At 45.5% G+C, this 20,939-nt stretch overlaps 1 protein-coding gene and 3 long non-coding RNA genes across 5 annotated transcripts in view; 3 read left to right on the top strand and 1 right to left on the bottom strand.

Annotated features, from left to right (window-relative positions):
- Positions 1–20,939, bottom strand: part of LOC125715015 (mitochondrial pyruvate carrier 1-like) — a 142,861-nt gene that overhangs the window by 25,714 nt on the left and 96,208 nt on the right. The gene's annotated exons all lie outside the window — the stretch shown is intronic.
- LOC125715028 (uncharacterized) lies at positions 2,492–4,246 on the top strand. Its single transcript, XR_007383923.1, has 3 exons — positions 2,492–2,989; positions 3,528–3,735; positions 3,987–4,246. It is a non-coding gene; the product is annotated as an uncharacterized LOC125715028 (long non-coding RNA).
- LOC125715026 (uncharacterized) lies at positions 4,807–6,767 on the top strand. The gene is made up of 4 exons (XR_007383921.1): positions 4,807–5,021; positions 5,208–5,439; positions 5,641–5,747; positions 6,757–6,767. It is a non-coding gene; the product is annotated as an uncharacterized LOC125715026 (long non-coding RNA).
- Positions 17,934–20,340, top strand: LOC125715018 (uncharacterized). Of its 2 annotated transcripts, XR_007383912.1 has the most exons (4): positions 17,934–19,023; positions 19,189–19,285; positions 19,433–19,565; positions 19,780–20,340. It is a non-coding gene; the product is annotated as an uncharacterized LOC125715018 (long non-coding RNA). The 2 variants fall into 2 exon arrangements; XR_007383911.1 differs by lacking the exon at positions 17,934–19,023 and having other exon boundaries at positions 19,046–19,285.

Consider the following 20,939-nt stretch of genomic DNA (forward strand, 5'->3'; position numbering starts at 1 on the left):
TGGAGTGTTTCTGTGGGATTTTTTTCTCCACCCAGAAGAGCATTAGTGAGGTCAGGCACTGATGTTGGACATGAAGGCCTGGCTCTCAGTCTGCATTGTAGCTCATCCCAAAGGTGTTAGATGGAGTGGAGTTCAGGGCTCTGTTGACCAGTCGAGTTCTTCCACACCAGACTCACTCAACCATGTCTTTATGGACCTTGCTTTGTGCACAGTTATTCTGGAATAGAAAAAGACATTCCATCAACTGTTCCCACAAAGTTGGAAGCATAGAATTATTGAAAATGTCTGGGTTTGCTGGCAGAATTCTTTTTACTGGAGCTAAGGGGCATAACCCTAACCCATACCATCACCTCTCCTCCAGCATCCATGACAGTTAAAACAATGTAGTCAGGCAGGTAATGTTCTTCTGGCATGCACCAAACACAGACTCTTCTGTCAGACTTCCAGACAGAAAAGTGTGAGTGGTCCCTCCCCAGAACATGTTTCCACTGTTGCCGTCCAGTGGTAACATACTTTACACCACCCCGTGATGTGAGCTTTGCATGCAGCTGTTCAGCCATGGAAGCCCATTCCATGAAGATCCTGGCACACAGTTTTCTTGTTGGGATTTTGAATTTTCTCAGCATGCTGCAAGCCCCGCATTATTACTATACATGATCTGAATCATATCTTTCAGGGAAGAAATCTCACAAACTTTTTAATTGCCACGGTGTCACCCTATGACAGTACCACACTTGAATTCATTGAGTTCTTCAGAATGACCCATTCATTCACAAATGTTTGTAAACCTGACTGCATGGCTAGGTGCTTGATTTTGGTGATGGGTTTGAATGAAACACCTCTATTCGGTGATTCAGAAGTGTGTCCCAAAACTTTTGTCCATATGGTATTTCTGAGTATAACCGTGTAATACCCACTTAAATCACAATGATTAGACATTTGTACTTGAAGACTAGGTTTTAGTTTTAGCAACAGATAATTTCCGAACTAATACTTAATTTTAGTAAATCGATGGATTTGGTCTTATATAACCGACATATTTAATAGTAGTAGGCGATACAGTATATAATTTTTGATACCGTCCAAATATCACACTCAGATATGAAATATTTTGACTGTATTCTAAAAAGCAACAATTTTACCAGACACAAAACAAATGGTAACTCCAGTGAATGATTTCAGCAGCTACCACATCAGGGCTGTACAGCAGACATAATACACAGTAACTCTGAAAATGGTGGCTCCATACACACAGATAAATCCAATATAGAAGTTGGTTCTAATTGGTCTGCTGAAGGTAATATTAATGGAAGTAGTTACTTAAAACCTCAAGATTAGGGGCTTCCATTACTCCATTTTAGACGTAAATAACAATATTTCAATCTGCATGCAAAAGGAGGAGGTTATTTTTTATTTCCCAATATAGTATTTGTAATTAAAAAAGGACAAGTATGTCAGTTATATACGTTTTATTATTCAGGTTAGTATTTAAACAAAAGAAGTAGAAGTACATATATATATTTTTTTATGTAATTTACCGGGTAAAACATTAAGACCAGTTTCTTATTTACAATGACATAGATATTTCCTTGGCACTGCTCTCTACATGGTGGTTTACATTGTGGCACCTGCTAGAAGAGACAAGGAAGCTCATTAAATCTGAAACCACAAAAATGTGTTCATATGAAAGTCATTTGGGTGGCATGGTGGTGCAGTGATTAGCACTGTTGCCTCACACCTCTGGGACCCGGGTTCAAATCTCCGCCTGGGTTACATGTGTGCGGAGTTTGATTGTTCTCCCCATGTTGTCGTGGGGTTTCCTCCGGGTACTCCGGTTTCCCCCCGGAGTTCAAAAGCATGCGGAGGTTAATTGGACTTGCTAAATTGCCCGTAGGTGTGAATGTGTGTGTGAATGGTGTGTGAGTGTGCCCTGCGATGGGCTGGCCCCCCATCCTGGGTTGTTCCCTGCCTCGTGCCCATTGCTACCAGGATAGGCTCTGGACCCCCCGCGACCCAGTAGGATAAGCGGTTTGGAAAATGGATGGATGGATGGTTTTTGCATCATTGGCCAAGTAACGTTTGCTGTAGGCTATTAGCTTCGGGACAGTGACGAAGGGGGACTAGGCCTAAAGTCATGCTGTTGAACGTTAACAGCCGATAGTTACGCGAGTGACACTTCATTTGAACTTTTAGCTTTTGCTAATGATGAGAGTCCCACTTCATTCAAATTTTTAGCAAGCTAGCTAACGGCCATTAGTCATATGAGTCTCGCTTCATATGAATTTTTAATTAGCAGTGAAACATTAATTATACACCTAAATTGAAGAATCTCAGGTAAGATTTGGGTTAATAAGAATTCCTAACTGTCACATATCAACATTGTCAGGAAACATTATACAATAAAAATCAGTTTGGCAGCTACAGTATACATATGGCAAAATTTAACAAGTGTAACGAACAGAGTAAACTATAAAAAAAAAATAGGGGAAAAAAATACAAAAACTGTAAAAACAAAAGACAAATTGGACGGAAAAATAAATAGGCCACGGGTCAAATAGCGTCAGAGTGCACCCCTCCCTCCGAAGGAAAACAACTTTTTTTGCATGCTCTGGCCATGCTGAATGTGAATTTGAACGTTAACAGTGAAAATGATGGGATGCACCACCTGTTTCATCCATGCCCATCCCAACTTCTTCCATCCCATGGGCTATCCATAGTGTTCTAATGTATTTACACGGAATTAAATGAAAACAATGGATTTCAGTGGGCATGGCTGAAACTAACCAAAAGTATTTGATGCAACGTAAACATAATTTCTAGGAATTAAATTCTGTCTTGCTACTATTTTTTACTAACAGAAAAGGAGTCTACACTTAAGACTACTGAGCAGAAAGTCTTGCAAGAGGACCAACCAAAAAGCAAGAAGAGAAAGAGGTTACCCAACAAACTCTTCCCTGACACCCAGGAAGAAACTGTAGTTGCAAAAAAGGTAATAAGGGTTCTTTTCATGACGGCTGTTTTGATATTTTTACATTTCTGTAAGTTTTGTAGTTTGGTTGTGAGCCAGACTAACACAAACAATAGAAAAAAAATATTTGCTGCAATTGTGTTGAGACTAGCCTCACACAATTGGTGTAGTGGTGTAGTGGCTAGCACTGTCGCCTCACAGCAAGAGGGTTCTGAGTTCAAACCCTCTGGTTAGCTGGGGCCTTTCTGTGTGGAGTTTGCTATTCTCTCTGGGTTCTCTGCCTTCCTCCCACAGGCCAAAGGTTGCATGTTAGGTGAATTGGTAAATTGCTCATAGGTGTTTATGTGTCTGTATGTGTTAGCGCTGCTGGGTTGTACAAGAAAAGTTCCTGGCAACTTAAAAAAGGAACTATAGTACAACAGCTATGAATTTAAACAGATTCTCGCCATGGAACCATATTAAACTTGATGATTAATTTTGATACATTTTTGGTTTCACTTTCATAACTCTTGTGTGTATTCTTTCATACATAATTGATTTGATCATTTTTACCCAACAGAAAAACTACAAACTCATAGCTGCAAGACAGTCTGAATTAGAGGTTCTCTCCCAAGAAGAACCTAACCTCAGCCCAGTGGAGACTGCTTCAGAGGCACTTGAGGAGGAGATTAAAAGACTGCGGGACCAGCAGAGTGTTGGATCTTCCGCAGCCAGTAAAGAACTTGAGACCCAAGTCAAGGCTTTAAATGGGTTACCTAGCATCTAAGGTAGAGCTATTCTCAGCCTTCTTCGTAAATATGTTTTGAAACACGCTGCCTCTGGTCTGAGCATCATAACTGAGTAACTCAAGCAGGGGTTTCTTAGCTGACACAGATCTGCAAGTGGGATATTTAGGTTGGGAAATCAAATTACTTTGTACCTTATGATTACTTGTGCTTCCAAGTCCCAGGTTTCCAATGGATAGCATGATATATTTGTTGCAATTACAATGACTCTGCTGTTTTTCTCATAATGTGAGGTACCCTGAATACCTGGACATGCGTCCATTTATGTTTTGGTCCCACGGAGAACCCAAGATCTAACCATCTGTATACCGTGCTGGTTCACTTGGGATTCAGCTGTCACACTGGACATTACTACTGCTACATCAAGGTTCGTCTTGTGGGCTCCTTTCATTCCATTGCCTTGAGATGCTTTAGTACGAACTCAGCATATGGTTGAAACAAATATGCTGGTTTGTTCCAGGCCAGGAGTGTCCAGTGGTATTTGATGACTGACACTTCAGTCACTGTCAGAAACATCAAAATGGTAGTGTCATTCCCGGCTCGTATGATCCTCGTGTGCGCCATGCCCCCTGATTATCCATGTGTGCTTCCCCGATCTAGCCCAACTGTGTCTGATTATTTTTGCCCAGTCTTGTTTATTTCAGTCCATGTCTTGCCCTGGTTTCTTGTCCGTCATTGGTGTTAGTGAGTCTTAGTGCTGTTCCATCATGCCCTGCCTGCACCTTAATAAATCCCCAGTTTTTCCCCGACTTGCGGTTCCTTGCCTGCTTCCTGCTCGCTTGCATGCCCGTGCGCTCACCCGCTCACCCAGCGACTCTGACAGGTAGACTATGGTGATACTAGACAATATTAAGTGCCATTATATATATTCTGTAATATAATTATCACAATTGCTGGTGAGACTCTTTTTTCCTTTCAAATATAATCACACCTCAAGACACACTGGTACTTCTTAACTGTTACTATTCTGTAGATGTTCTGATTCAAGTATTATCAGTTCACCATACTCAGTTGTGCTCTATATCTGGTTGCTACGCGTACTTTATAATTAAGGGGGATCTGAGGCCCCGTTCAGAGGAGAGACACGGACGGGTGCACTGTACTCAGGATGGCGACCATGATGGAGCCAGACACTCGCACCCTGACCACAGCAAAAACATCCACATGAAACTACCTGAGTGAGACCAGCACTCCGAGGAGCGTCTCGCCAAGAGACACAAAGCATCCAAGACAAAGAAGAATGTCAAGGACATGTAACGTGACCACTGGTAAGTTTTCTGTGACACAGAGCTAGCTTGAAGCATTAAGAGATTTTTCAGTTCATTCCTTCATCTGTCATGATACACTTTGGTGGGATTATAGCTTAATTCTTTGTTTTTGAGCATCTGTTTATTCTGAAGAATAGCAAACACTATACAGTTTACTATATCGTTAATGTGTCCTTACCCTTTTAGAGACCAGGATACATCTGAGAGGAACTCCAGCAGCAGCCTCGAGGGATTCAACAAGACGAAGCGATACGACATGAACTCCCCATGCGGAAGCCACTCCAGCCTGAGCGATAAGGAGCACCATGGCAGCGACTACAACGAAGAAAACTGCAAGCACTGGCACCATGAGAGAGAGCAACCAGCACTGAGAACAGCCAATACAGCCACAGCGGACCACAGCTCCACATCCACGCAGGTGATCGGGCTGGTGAGAGTGGTGAGAAGCCAGGTAGCTCATCACAGTCCAGTGAACAGCTTCGACAGGTGAAATAGGTAGCATATGTTGATGACGGTACCCTAGGTATTTGTATTTCTAAAATATACAGGTTATACAGTGACACATGTCTCTGCACATTTTCAATATGGATATTGATATTCTCCATTTGTCTTTTTTTAGGACGTGGACTTTCTTCAAAAGAAGTGAATTTCAGACTGGAAAGTGATGCTTTAATCATATAAATCAAAGAAGAAGGCTTAACATCTTAGCTGCTGTTTATACACTCGGTACTTTGTCATTTTTTATTGTGTACTCTTAATAAATTGGACCCTGTATTCATTTTCTAAAATCCCTTTTAAATGTTTTATGGTGTTTTCACATTAACTATTACACTTAAGATCATTTGTCTCTATTACGGGCTGACCCATGCCTAACCCTGAATAATTGCTTTTGAGCTCGAGATGGCACCAAAGTTGCACTTTCAGCTCTTTACTCTCCATAGAAACATTGATAACCAATGAAAATACTTGTTTTCATGCTTTCCATACATATTTTGCATATTACAATGTGATTTAGGACTTTAGGAATAATGTCATTGTACACATTTTATTTTTCATGCACAGCTGGGAAAAATGCAATTCTGAAATGCACAGCAGAATTAAACATGACATGCAGGATAAAATATTATATATATACACGCATACACACACATACATATACATTTACATATACATATACATATATACTACATGGACAGAAGTAGGCGGACACATATATACACAAAACGCACATACACATACATACAGTGACCTCTGCTGAATTCTTAAGTTGACCCACTAATAAGGAAATGAGAAGTCTGTAATTTCACTGGTATGTTTATTGAACCAGCAAAAGATAGATTATTAACAAAACAAGCAAGAAAAAGTCATTATGTAACAGTTACAAACTATAAAAATAATTATTTCCCTCATTGTATATACTACATGGAGAGAAGAAGGCAGACACATGTACAGTATATATACAAACGCACATACACATGCAAAAATACTAGATGGACAGAAGGCGGCGGACACATATTTTGTCCTGCCCTCTCGTCGACCACGCCCCCTCGTTAACCTCATGTGGAGTCTCCGTATTCACCACCTATTTCTAGTTGCTGTTGTTAGTTCAGTGTATTTCAGTCCGCGTTCAAGTACGTTTTCCTAGTCCTGTCATTAACATATGTTCCCCTTCAAATAAAACCCTTTTTATTACCACGGCTTCCTTCGCCTGCTTCCCTGTACTGATCCGTGACAGAATGACAGGACTACAGGAGAAGATGCCTCCCTTCCATGAGGCGGAACACCTTGACCTTTTGGACGAGGTAGAATACTGGCTCAAGGAGTCCAAAATGAAGGGAGACCCCACGGCGCAAGCCGTCGCTCGCCGGTCAAGGGAAATCTTGACCCACTTCTCCCCTGCCGAAGACCCGCGCCTCACAGCAGAGGTATGGTGGCATTTAGCCCGGCTGAAGAGCTGGGTAGCTGAGGACATGATCCAGCAGGTAGGGGGCGATTACAGTCTTTGTCCTTTTATTCCACATGAATTGCCGGACCTCGTTGCGCTTGTTCGGGGGAGAGAGAAGCAGGGAAAGCGACGAGGGAAAGCGTTGCACGTTTCCCTAGGGGCCGTCTCCATCTCCGCCATTTCCCCCGCAGTATGCCAAAAGGAACCAAACCTGACGTCGCCTGCGCTTGGGCCCGGAGCCCAAGCCCGTCTGCCTGTTGCTACTTCGCCTGCACCCACTGCCAAGGCGCGAACCCCAGCTCTGTTACCCCCACTTGGCAGATCCCAACCAGGAATTGGGCTCTTCATATCCAGGAGGGGGAGAGGTCACTTGCGCAGGGGTTGGTTCCTGCCTGCCCTGCCCCCTGGCTCATCCTCGGTCCCTGTGGCTGGGACTCATGCAGCACCTGCGGGTCCTTCGGTTCCTGCTCAGCGGTCGCCTGCGGTTCCCTGGACTCCTGCTTGGCGGTCGCCTGTGGGTGCTTCTCCGATGACTCTTCGGCCCCGCCTCCGTTAACTCATCGGTCGTCTGCGGGTTCCCCCGCTCCGACTCATCGGTCACCTATGCCTGGGCCGGCTGTGGCTGCTGTTCACTCTTCCCCTCTCCCAGTGCCCCCTTCGCCTTCCTCTTCGCCTCCTCTGGTTATCTTCCTCTTCACCTCCTTTGCCTGTCCCTCCATCTGCCTCCTTGCCCCCTTCGTCGTCCCCTCCTGCTCCTGCCTCGCTGTTGCCGAAGGTCCCTTCGGCTCCAACCTCGCAGTCGCCGGCTGCCTCTGCAGCTTCTGCCTCTTGCCTACTGGGGTTCCCTCGGGCTCCCCATTTTCCCCCGTCCTCTACCATCCTGCCTCCTGTTTTCGTACCTCTGTGTCTGCTCCTCGTCGCTCCGCTCCTTTGTTCGCTCCTGGTCCTTTTTTTCCTCCTGTTGGTGTTCCCCCAGTGTCTCCGTTCTTGGTGCCCCTGTGCCTGTCTGCGTTCCCGTTGGTTTGTCAGTGGTTTTCCTGCTTCTTGTCCCTGTGTCTGCTCTGTGTGTCTGTCCTGTTCCCGGTTCCTCATTGATATTTTGCTTTTGTTTCTCTAGGTCCTGTTAGTCCCTTCACTCCCATTGGGTAATGTCATGCTCCATTCGTCCTGCCCTCTCGTCGATCATGCCCCCTCGTTAACCTCGTGCAGAGTCCCTGTGTTCACCAGCTGTTTCTGGTTGCTGTTGTTAGTTCAGTGTATTTGCAGACCGCGTTCACATGCGTTTTCCTAGTTCTGTCATTAACGTTACGTATGTTCCTCTGCAAATAAAACCCTTTTTTTATCCACGGCTTCCTTCGCCTGCTTCCCTGTGCTGATCTGTGACACAAACGCACATACACATACATATGTACTACATGGACAGAAGTAGATGGAGACATATACACACATACATGTACTGTATACTACATGGACAGAAGTAGGTGGACACAAACACCCATATATATACTACTGTATACGGACAAAGTTCCTTTTTTGACGGAGTACTTTGGTTTTTGGTTTAATATTGGAGTAAAATAGTGGAGTAAAAGCATAAAGTTGACCCAAAGTTGCATAAAACGGAAATTCATTTTTATACATTTAGACAGCCAATTGCCATTTAAACAACCAATTGCAGACTTGCCGATCAGGGTTTCAAGCGTCTGTTGTCTGAGGAGTTATGGCTGGAAAGAAGTATATGTAATTTAAAAAATCAACATTAGAAAAATATACAGAGGGCTAAGAAAGAGGATATATCTGAACTCCAAAACATGTAGCCAATGTTTCGGGTAATTTCCACATTTCTTTGTTTTCATTTTATTGATTTTTGTACTGTATGTAAAGGCATATTTCAAATAAATGTTTAAAAAGATCATTATGATTTTTCAGTTTCATTAACTTTATGATACTTAAACCCTGTCCTACTTTCTGATACTCAAAGAGCTGTTACAGTACCAAATTGGTTGATGCAGCTCATTTTGTGGAGCAGCATATTGTGTACTGTAGCACACTGCATGTACTGACACAATAAGGAATGTTTGATAAATTGTCACAACAATTGTCTGCAGTGTGTAAACATGGTGAAAGTCTGAAGATGGACATGTTTCTTTTGCCTGAAATTTAATGGTGTGTTGTTGCTTTTTCAAAAGCCACACTCAGATCACAAAATCAGATGACAGCTGTATGAAAGTCACCCCTTTGACAGAGGTGACCTGTACACCCCAGTTATGAAATCTTTCCAGGATTATTATTTATATTTATGATAATTCCCCTGATGTCTTTTTTGACTGCTGTGGTACTGTGTTGTTTTTGATTTGTTTGGGGTCACAACATCTGATGGCTGATATCAGAAATTGTGACCCTTCAACTGAAGTCATGAAATCTATCCAAGATTATTGTCACGGGACGAGGTGAGCGATCGCGAGCAGAGCGGCGATCGTGCGGGAAAGGAGCAGGCAGGCAACAGTATACGGGAAAACGGGGGTTTATTCTGGCTTCGGGGAGCCGGGAACACTGGACGCAGACTGACTTCAACTGACATTAATGACAGACAACGGGTTAGTACAAAACAGGAACTTAAATACATGGAACAAGGCAGCAGGAAACAAGACACGACTGGGCACGATCAGGAAATCACACGTGGGTAATTAGGGGGCGTGGCACACACGAGGAGCGGACGAGCCGGGCATGACAGAACCCCCCCCCAAAGGCGCGCTACACCGGGCGCGCCAAGGAAGGGGGCGACGGACGGGACGAGGCAGGACAGGACCTGGAAAACAAGAACAGAATCAACGCTGGACAGGGAACAGGACTGAGGTACAAAACACAGCGAGGGACAAGACGAAGGACAAAACCTGACAGAGGGTCGGGAAAGCGGAGAGACAGACCAGAAAGGGAGACACAGAGGGAACAGGCGGGACAAAAGGACCGGGAGTGAACGGAGGGAAGCCAGAGGGAGAAGGAGGAACACAAGGAGCAGAGACGGGAGGAACAAAGGAACGAGGAATGGAGAAAGGAGGAGCAAACAAAGGAGGGACCAGGGCAGGAGAGAAGGGAGAGAAGGCGGGGGAACAAAGGGGAGCCCGTGGGAGCCCCAGCGGGCGACGGGCGGCAGCCGGAGGGGCCGCAGGCGGCCGGGAGGCCGGAGCCGGAGGGGACCGAGAAGGGGCAGAGGAGACAGGGCGAGGGACCCGCGGAGGGGCCAGGGAGGGAGCAGGAGGGAGCACCAGGGAAGGGGACGAGGGAGCTGGAAGGGGCCAGGGCGAAGGCCCGGAGGAGGGGGGAGCCGCAGCAGGCGGCGACGTCCGGGGAAGGGCCGGAGGTAAGGGCCCCGCAGGCGACCGAGGAGCCGCCGTCGGAGAACCCCCAGGCGACCGACCAGGCACCGGAGGGGGGAGCGAGGCAGGGCGACGAGGCACCGGAGAGGGACCCGCAGGCGACAGCCGACCCGGAGGGCCAGGACCCGCAGGCGCCAACCGAGCCCCAGCGCAGGCGAGGCAGGGCGAGCCAGGGGGCAGGGCGGGCGGGACCCCAGCCCTGCGTCTGTGTCCCCTCCCTTTACGGGACACAGACATGACCCCAGGTCGGGGTCGAGTTCGCCGGGGCAAGGGAGAAACTGTCACAGGGGGCGCCTCGGGAGCTGCTGCAGCGCGGTCAGGAGCAGGAGCGCGGTCAGGAACAGGAGCGCGGTCAGGAACAGGAGCGCGGTCAGGAACAGCAGGTGGCTGCAGTGGGGGCGCCGGCCCGGGAGCTGCAGGTGGCTGCAGTGGGGGCGCCGGCCCGGGAGCTGCAGGTGGCTGCAGTGGGGGCGCCGGGACAGGAACACGGTCAGGAGCTGCAAGTGGCTGCAGTGGGGGCGCCGGCCCGGGAGCTGCAGGTGGCTGCAGTGGGGGCGCCGGCCCGGGAGCTGCAGGTGGCTGCAGTGGGGGCGCCTGGACAGGAACAGGAGCGCGGTCAGGAACAGGAGCTGGCTGCAGTGGGGGCGCCTGCCCGGGAGCTGCAGCAGGTGGCTGCAGTGGGGGCGCCTGCCCGGGAGCTGCAGCAGGCGGCTGCAGAGGGGGTGCCTCTGCAGGAACTGGAGCGCGGTCAGGAACTGGAACACGGTCAGGAACAGGAGCTGGCTGCAGTGGGGGCGCCTGCCCGGGAGCTGCAGCAGGCGGCTGCAGAGGGGGCGCCTCTGCAGGAACTGGAGCGCGGTCAGGAACTGGAACACGGTCAGGAACAGGAGCTGGCTGCAGTGGGGGCGCCTGCCCGGGAGCTGCAGCAGGCGGCTGCAGAGGGGGCGCCTGCCCGGGAGCTGCAGCAGGCGGCTGCAGAGGGGGCGCCTCTGCAGGAACTGGAGCGCGGTCAGGAACAGGAGGTGGCTGCAGCGGGGGCGCCGGCCCGGGAGCTGCAGCGCGGTCAGGAACAGGAGGTGGCTGCAGTGGGGGCGCCTGCCCGGGAGCTGCAGCAGGCGGCTGCAGAGGGGGCGCCTGCCCGGGAGCTGCAGCAGGCGGCTGCAGAGGGGGCGCCTGCCCGGGAGCTGCAGCAGGCGGCTGCAGAGGGGGCGCCTGCCCGGGAGCTGCAGCAGGCGGCTGCAGAGGGGGCGCCTCTGCAGGAACTGGAGCGCGGTCAGGAACAGGAGGTGGCTGCAGCGGGGGGCGCCGGCCCGGGAGCTGCAGCGCGGTCAGGAACAGGAGGTGGCTGCAGCGGGGGCGCCGGCCCGGGAGCTGCAGGTTGCTGCAGTGGGGGCGCCTGCCCGGGAGCTGCAGGTTGCTGCAGTGGGGGCGCCTGCCCGGGAGCTGCAGGTTGCTGCAGTGGGGGCGCCTGCCCGGGAGCTGCAGGTTGCTGCAGTGGGGGCGCCTGCCCGGGAGCTGCAGCAGGCAGCGAAGGCGGCAGCGGCGAAGGCGGCAATGGCGGCTGCACGGGAGCGGGGTCCGCCGGCAATGGCGGCTGCACGGGAGCGGGGTCCGCCGGCAATGGCGGCTGCACGGGAGCGGGGTCCGCCGGCAATGGCGGCTGCACGGGAGCGGGGTCCGCCGGCAATGGCGGCTGCACGGGAGCGGGGTCCGCCGGCAATGGCGGCTGCACGGGAGCGGGGTCCGCGGGCGGCAGGAGCGGAGGGAGCTCCTCAGGCTCGGCTATGGCCTCTAGTCGCGGAGGCGGCTTAGCAGCGCTGAGGGCCTCCGTGTCGTCCTCCAGCTCACCAGCTGGGAAGGAGGCGGGGACGAGAGCGCACGCCCCTAGGACGATCGTCCGGGCGACCGTCCGCTTCTTCCTCCTTCTCCGCGTCACCGTCGGGGGGATAGGCTGCGCACTGTCTGAGAAAGCGGACCGCGGGAGGATGGTCCCCGGTTCTCGTAGCGCAACCCACCGCTCTTTACGGAACTCGGCCACCCGCTGGAAGTTATCGCGCACCTCCTCCGCGAGGTGCACGTCCTTTTCCAGGGACAGCCGGTCCAGGATGTCCCAGCTCCGGCTGATGAGATCCCAGGCCGGGAGATCTTCCCGGATGCCGGGCTGGGCGATCCAAAATAGCAGCTGATCTACGTAACCGCGGTAGTCTTCCACAGTCACGGAAGCTGCTTTTCTTGGGTCTGTCATTCTGTCACGGGACGAGGTGAGCGATCGCGAGCAGAGCGGCGATCGTGCGGGAAAGGAGCAGGCAGGCAACAGTATACGGGAAAACGGGGGTTTATTCTGGCTTCGGGGAGCCGGGAACACTGGACGCAGACTGACTTCAACTGACATTAATGACAGACAACGGGTTAGTACAAAACAGGAACTTAAATACATGGAACAAGGCAGCAGGAAACAAGACACGACTGGGCACGATCAGGAAATCACACGTGGGTAATTAGGGGGCGTGGCACACACGAGGAGCGGACGAGCCGGGCATGACAATTATAATATCTATTTAGGACAAATTACCTGAAGGGTTTTTGATTGCTTAGTCACTGTTTTTTCCTTGATTTGTTTGGGATCACATAATTTGATGGTTGCTATCAGAAATTGTGAGCCCATGTACCTAGGCCCAGCTGTTAACCAGAGTTGTGACAGTTTTTGGTTATACATAGGAAAGGCAGATAAGCCACCTGATGTGGCCCATTTAAATAAGGTTGGTGTGTCTGGCATTATTAAAGTGTTAGAAGCTATGACTGTATGAGGAAGGTACCGGTAAGATGGCACCTCTCTGGTGGCATCGGTAAGAACACCAGGGAAGGCAGACGCAGTTCCAAACTTTACTGCATTCAATTAGGCGGTACAGTATTGCACTGGAGTTAACATACTGTAGGCTGGCCATTGGCTGTTACAGGTGCAATGACTTAGTTGTAGACAGGGTGTGCATGTGGTCTAAGGAAGAAAATAATATTATATAAATAACTAAAACAATAAGAACATGGAGACATGTTCAGCTAATTAACACAAATACAACCACTTTATACGATCTCTAATCATCAATCATGTAACAGTACTGCCATCTATTGGTTAACCCCGGTACATACCGGATACGTAACAGTAATACTATTACCCTCCCTTACTGTATTATCCCATCTCTCCTAAATATTTTGCAGTCTAACGAGAACTGACTAACAAAACAAATTTAATATATAAGATACACAATTACAAGAACGAACGCAGAATACAGAGAATCTGCCTGCAATACACTCAGTAGCAGAGCTCCTCAAAAGTTACACACTAACAACTAACAATCCGGTAGACCGCATTGCAATATTAAAGCACCGAATGTAATCAGTCCAGGACCAGTCACTTACAGTTCGTCAGTGGCACACAATACTGCACCCCTGAATATGGTGAGTAACTGGCCAGGATCGTTCGGCACTGGGTAGGATGATCTGGTGCGGCACAATCAGAAAACCACCTCTGAAAACTCAAAAGAGACGCTCCTGACGCTGATCCAAGCGTATGCGCGTTGGCATCCCGTTTTCGGAGACGGCCTTTCCAACAGGCACTCTCTCGCAGGTTAGAGTGGCCCATTTAAATATGTTCAAAGTAAAAAGTATGTGAACCCCTTGGAATTTTCTACGTGTATGACTAAATCCCATATAAAACATAGTTGAATCTTCATGTAAGTCACAATAATTTACAAACACTGTGTCCTATAATTAAGATACACAGATTTTCAGAGAATATTTGACCATATTGTATAAAGTAGGAAAAAGTAAGTGAACCCCAAGTAAATGACTTTTTTTAAAAGCTTAAAAATTTAGCACACCTGGAGTCCATTTAATGAAACGAGTTCAGGGGTGTGGCCTAGAATTACTTTGGTTGATAAAAACCACTGAAAAGGTTCAGTTTGGGCTTTTGACAAGAAGCATGTCCAGATGGGAATCATGCCTCGCACAAAAGAGCTGTCTGAAGACCTAAGATCAAGAATTGTTAAGTTACATAAGGCTGGAAAGGGTTACAAAGTTGTCTCAAAGATTTTACATATTCATTAGTCTACTGTTGGCAAGTTGTCTATAAATTATTATTATATTATTATTAATATAAACTATTAGGCAAGTTGTCTATAAATGGAGACAATTTGGTACCGTGGCTACTCTGCCTAGAAGTGGGCGCCCTGCCAAGATGACCCCAATAGCACAACGCAAAGTCATCTTTGAGGAAAAGAAGAATCCTAAAGTGACAGCGAAAGACTTGAAGAAGTCATTAGAACTGTCTAGCATCTGTGTTCATGAATCAGCTAGAAAGGAGTCCATGGCAGAGCACCAAGAAGGAAGCCACTGCTGTCAAACATTGCTGTACGCCTGAAGTTTGCGAAGGAGCACTTGGACACTCCACAGCGATACTGGGAAAATGTTTTGTGGAGTGATGAAACTAAAATTGAACTATTTGGGAGGAACAAGCAGAACTTCATTTGGCGTAAAAAGATAAATGCATCATCCCTACAGTAAAGTATGGTGGAGGGAACATCATGATTTGGGTCTGCTTTGCTGCATCAGGGTCTGGAAAGCTCGCCATCATTGAGGGGAAAATGAATTCCCAACTTTATCAGCAAATTCTTCAGGATAATGTGAGAATGTCTGTCCTTCAACTGAGGCTGGGTGATGTAACAGGACAATGACCCCAAACATCGCAGTGGAGTGGCCCAGTCAGAGCCCCAATCTCAATCCTATTGAGATGCTGTGGAATAACTTTAAGAGAGCAATACACAGAAGGCAACCAAAGAATATGGAAGAGTTAAGGCAGTTTTGCAGGGGAAGAATGGGCTAAAACTCTCTCCACACGATGTGCAGGTCTGATCTGCAATTACAGGAAGTGCCTGGTTGCGGTCATTGCTGCCAAAGGAGGGTCAACCAGTTATTGAACCTAAGGGTTCACTTACCTTCTCCAGTACCACTGTGAATGCTGAATATGTTTGAATAATAAAAACTTGAAAGAGTAGAACCTTTTTTGTGTTATTGGCTTAAGCTCATTGTGTATATCAGTACCTGTGACTTAGATGAAGATCAGATCACTTTTTATGAATAAATTCCAAGGGGTTCACATACTTTTTACTTTGACTGTATACTCATAGCATCAAGTTGCCCATGTGAGCTTTAATCACTTTTTAGTTGTGTTAGAATTATACAAATAGGCTACTCTACAAATCAGCCTAATTTTGTTTAATCTGATATAACAAGCAGCTAAACCTATATCATGTTAAAAGCCAGCATTTCTATACACCCACTCTACATCGCATTGACATTCATTTGTTTACAACGTATGAGTTTACATTGTTTGCGTTAGGAACACATCTGTGTGAGCAAGCTCAAGCTATATAGTGGCAACAGTATCTACTGGAGTCACAGAATACAATGGTCACAGAATTGCTGTTACACATATATTTAACTAAAAAAAGACAATGCTTGTGTCGAATGTACACTTTCTTTGGAGGAAATACTGAAGGAGCAGGAGATATTTGTATATTTCACATAATTTAATTTTATAAAAGCATTTTAGCACAATAAAATTAGGTGTACATTTAGAAAACAAGTCTGAGAACCACATATTTTAACTTTGATATAATCCATCATGTAGTTTTTGAGATATTCACAAAATACCAAAACACAAAGATGTGTTTTTGTATTTGTTTGACTTTTTTGTCAAATTTTTTGACTTTTTAGACAGAAGTTATGAATTTGAATTATCCAAGTTACTGCAATCAATGGTCAGCTTTCATTTCAGCTATCAGACATAATTCACATCTGAGGTTATATAGTAACCAAACCAAAGGCAAAAAATTGGCCCAATCAAACATGAAGCCCTGTCAATTCCCATAAGGTTAAGTGTCTACACTTCATCAATGTTTATTCCTACTTGTAAACTGCATTTATAATTAGTAGTAATACTGATTCCGGTTGCACCACCTGCACAATTTTAACCTTTGTCCTTGATATCAAGTTTTTATATATGATTTAAATAATAAATTATTTCATGATATTCATACTTTATGATATTCATCATGTTTTGATGGGTTTTCTTGGGTTGCACTACCTGGCATGGAAACTGTTCAAAATGTTTTAAACATAGAATTATGCCAAGCTAAATTATTCTTCTTTTTCCTCTTCTGATTTAGTTAGTTAAATACCGATTTTAATCGTTTTTTCACTCTGCTCATTGGAGTTGTCACTACCTGACAGTTTTTTGTGAGAAAAATGCGAAATGCCAATATTGTTCGAAGGTTTTGAAAATATATTTCCATTAACGAGGTTTCCTACAATAACTTTTATGGAAATGGAATTCCCACTCCAAGAGATTAACATGTCATCAGGAGTCACGCTGGGCCACACTCTGGGTGATTACAGTCAGAGCCACATTGGGCCTTGTGCCATGTGAGTAACATCTGATTTCACACAGAGACATGAACTGAAGCAGGTTTATGATTTCTAACATGAAAAACATTAGGTTGATTTCTAGTCAGTTGCAGCTGGAAGGCTGATATATGTCTTAATCATTAACTCAGAGATTATTAATATAGTATCATTACCTCTGAGCTATAATTTCCGTCTGAGACAGTCGAGCTTGTTCACAGTCTTGTATAAAGTACCCGAAAGTCACACTTAAGTATAAGTACAGATACCCTCCCAAGTCACCAACTAGAATTCCACTCAAGTAAAAGTCTTAAAGTACCTAGTGTTCACTGTACTTAAGTATTACAAATAATCTGTAACTAACTGTACTTGAGTAATTAAAGTGCAAGTAAATATGAATAACAACGGAACGCTGTCTAAACTTTTAATATCAAAACGTTTACTCAGCTTTTTAAAGCATGGAAAAGAAAAATTTTGCATACATCACACACTTCAAAAAGAGGGCTTTAAAAACCTAAACAGGAGTATGCTATTGTTAAAAAAAGAAGTACAGGTTAATGTTAACGTATTTTAAAGCCATTTCTGAAAACACAAGTCACCGTTTTTCCTATTACCAGCATGGGGTTCATTATCTCAGTCACAAAACCCTGTTTTTCAGCTTACATAACTATTTCAGTGTTCATTGTTCAAATGTCCAAGTTAATATTAGTGATTCAAATGCCCTAACCAGCCTATCACCAAGAGAAGAAAACGTTCACTTAACATCAGACACAAAGCTCTCCCCAAGCTGTTATCCAGGCTAATCGTGATAACTGAAATTAATTCACTGGTGTTTACCATTAGTTTAGCTTTCTTCGATGTGCTTCTTTAGATTGAGATTTTAAAAGCCAAAATCCCAATGTCTTTCCAATGGGACACGTCCCAAATACACAGACGCCGAACTGCAAGATGCACACACGGTGGATGATTTACACACGCTAAATACACGTGAGGATCGGACCGTTTACAAAACACGGCCAAACACACACGCGACAATAGGGAAATGCAACCATTAACATTAACAACCACAACAATGCAAGGGGTTTAATGACTGTAAATAAAAAGCGTAATTACCCCAGCAAGCAAGTCTCCATGTCTCCCGTAATGCCTCGGTCCGCCCGTCGCCACACTATATTGTGTTTTTCTTTAAAGTTTTCACTATAAAAACCAGAAAATTAATTGACAACAAATCATTATTTGGTAGACTTCTGAACGAATTAATGGAATTTAAATGCTTTCTTATTGGGAAAATTGCCTTGGATCGCGTACAAATTGGTTCACGACCACTTTCCTGGAACGGATTGTGTTCGTGAACCGCAGGCACCACTGTAGTAAGAATCCACGCAATAAAAGTCACACTGAAATATCCAGGTGTGGATACAGATGTGTCTGCGTCCATGTGCCTGCTGAGTACTTTGTACTTTATGGTATGCCAAGTGTCAAGCGCTGATTTTTCGTGACTCTGCAACAGATGAAATGCATTTCCTGCTTCCACAAAAGCACTCCGTAATTCCGCAGAATCGATTTCTTCCACGAAATGACTCTGTATCATTCATGACATTCCTTTCCTCCACAAAATGACTTTCGTTCAGGAAATGCATTTTGTACACAAAATGAATTTATTCAGTTGACAAAATTCATTTCGCCCACTAACATTCTTCCATTCAATTCCAGTCCGTTTCCAAGGAGATGTTGGAACAGTTACGTCAGTTACGTTATCAGTAGCCTACGTATGTAAGTTCTAGAATCTAGAGTGCTGATGTCATTCGCATTCCTATATAAACGGCAAATTCATCTTCACATTTCATTTTGAACAAAATCAACATACGTGCATGTACATTCACTTTATCATGGCAAGGAATTTCTTTCAGAGAGCTGTAAACCAGCTTAAAAACAAAGAGTTTCGGAAGTATCTGAGGAGGTATGTGCATCCAGAGGCGCTTGCAGTTTATGTAAAAATCCAATATGTAAACTTTCCTTGTCAATTGCCGTCAGTGTATAAGAAGCTTAAACTCTTCACTTTGTTGTAGATGTAAGCATAAAGTCACTGCTTACATTTGGGTCCCTCATTGCAGAAGTGCTGCTGGTGATCACAGAATTGCACTTATAATTTTTTTTGTTTGTTTTCTTTGTCTTTCCGTGATCTGAATGTGCCTGTTGGGAAAATCCTTACAACAAAAGCACGGTAAGAAAGTAACAAACTGATTTTTTGTTAATATACATGTAATTTTATGACTACTGTTTAATAATCTCACACTAATGTATTGTAAGAATCCTCTGAAATTTATTTAATGGTACCTTCACCCTGCTGCATGTTAGATCAGCTCTGTGTTTTATTGTTTGATTTCAGCACTTCTGGGGACCAGTTATTAATTGGGGTCTTCCCCTAGTCGCAGTCAGCGATATGAGGAAGAGCCCCGACATCATCAGCGGTCGAATGACCTTCGGTAAGAGGCAGAGGGCTCACCTTCCATCTATATGCGCGTCCACTGGGTCACTCGGGACTCCAGAGGGACTTTTTAAAGGTTTTAAGCTGGTTGCTCTTCTTCTCTTCTTTCTGGCCTCTGACCCCTGCATGATCTTTGTCTCCCCAGCTCTTACCTGTTACTCAATGATATTTATGAGGTTCTCATACCGAGTCCAGCCCCGAAACTGGCTCCTTTTTTCTTGCCACATGGCCAATGTGACGGCACAAGTGATCCAGGGAGGCCGGCTCATCCGACACAAGTAGGTCCCCACCAGGCTCCCTCTAGAATATTTAAATCTTCACCTCATATCTGTTGATTAATGCCATATTACTGCTCGACATATCATTTGCAGCCGGCAGCCAGGCAATCACTCTGCCAGCTTTTCTCCTAGTCAGATCCTTCCTTAATAGTGTCACACAAGTACCTTTTATAGGCTTGTGTTCGTCATGAATGTTTTTTTTCTTCCATTTCAGAATGCAGAACAAAAATGCGAAATGAGCCTTTGCATGCAGTAGATCAGAGCACAGACGGGTTCGTGCAGATAAAGGCAAATTGAGGAAGATCTCTACCAGATCCATGCATCAGATCAGGAGAGCAGCTGCTAAAATGCCATTATGTAGCAGCAAACAGATATTTGAAGCTGCTGGTGCCTCTGGAGTCCCATGGACATCAAGGTGTAGAGTCCTCCACTGCAACTGTGCATAAACCTTCTATTCTGCCGCCACTAACCAGTGCTCACAAGCAGAAACTGTCCAAATACACAAGTTCAATGGATGCAAGACTTGTGAAGCTGCTATCAAATAAGGAGTCCTATGTCAAAATGTGACGTGACCTGTTTGATTTCAGTACATATGTTGCAAACACAACAAATGACAATTTTCAGTTCTTTGCAACTTATAAAGTGTTTTGCAGCTTACTGTGCATAATAATTTGGAACAGTTCATTGTAAGTGTTTTGTTTGACAAAAAAATACTGTAATCATTAGATTTGTTCAATAAAATTTGAATTGCACTCAATAGTTGACAACATGAGAATTATTCTGACTATATGTGTGTTCATTTCTTGCATTTTTCTTATTAGGAATCCACACGTAAGTAGGGGCAATTCACTGCCCATACAAAGTGCGAGGGGAAAATATATACCTAATGAAGACTGTAGTCCTGTATTAGACAAAATCATTTTATCATATGGTCAGTTATTTTTATACCTACATAAGAACATAAATTTACAAATGAGAGGAGGTCATTTGGCCTATCAAGCTCGTTTGGGGAGCACTCAACTAACAGCTCAGAGTTGTTAAAATCTTACAAAAGAACATAAGAAATTTACAAATGAGAGGAGACCAATCAGCCCATCAAGCTCTTTTGGGGACAACTTAACTAATAGCTCAAAGTTATTAAAATCTTCTCTAGCTCTGATTTAAAGGAACCCAGGGATTTAGCTTGCGTTACACTAGTAATAAGACTATTCCGTACTCTACCTACACGCTGTGTAAAGAAATACTTCCTCAAATTCGTTTTGAAATGTTCTCCCACTAATTTCCACTTAAGGCCACCGGTTCTATTATTTAAACTAATATTGAAATATCGAACAGCATCCAGACCCATTAGAATTTTATATACCTGGATCATGT

This window comes from Brienomyrus brachyistius, chromosome 19 (assembly GCF_023856365.1).
Source record: "Brienomyrus brachyistius isolate T26 chromosome 19, BBRACH_0.4, whole genome shotgun sequence".
NCBI lineage: Eukaryota > Metazoa > Chordata > Actinopteri > Osteoglossiformes > Mormyridae > Brienomyrus > Brienomyrus brachyistius.